Genomic DNA, 377 nt, shown 5'->3' with positions numbered 1-377 from the left:
ATACATATACATATGCATACACTCATACGAAGCATACACATATAATACATCATATACATATATGAGTGCATGAATGTATATATATATATATATAATATATAAAATATATTCCTATTGTGCATTGCCACAACGTTTAACATATTACCAGCAATATATACACGTACATCTTTGGTTTCTGACATAAATAAACACGAGGCCACAAGTTTTAGACGAGAGCTATAGATGATTATAACTATATGTGTACTAAGACTGCCGTAACCCACTATACATTTCCCGAAAACTTTTACTCTTGTGTTTAACTATGTGTATATATATGTATATAAGTGTCGCTTAAGCTGTGTGTGTGTGTGTGTATATATATATATATATATATATAT

The 377-nt window shown here is 28.6% G+C and overlaps 1 protein-coding gene across 1 annotated transcript in view; it reads left to right on the top strand.

Moving 5' to 3' along the window:
- LOC106870378 (LIM homeobox transcription factor 1-alpha) overlaps window positions 1-377 on the top strand; it is a 314221-nt gene that overhangs the window by 1191 nt on the left and 312653 nt on the right. The gene's annotated exons all lie outside the window — the stretch shown is intronic.

This window comes from Octopus bimaculoides, chromosome 2 (genome assembly GCF_001194135.2).
Source record: "Octopus bimaculoides isolate UCB-OBI-ISO-001 chromosome 2, ASM119413v2, whole genome shotgun sequence".
NCBI classification, from domain to species: domain Eukaryota; kingdom Metazoa; phylum Mollusca; class Cephalopoda; order Octopoda; family Octopodidae; genus Octopus; species Octopus bimaculoides.
The sequence above is the reverse complement of the archived record's forward strand: the minus strand, read 5'-3'. Positions and strand labels throughout refer to the sequence as shown.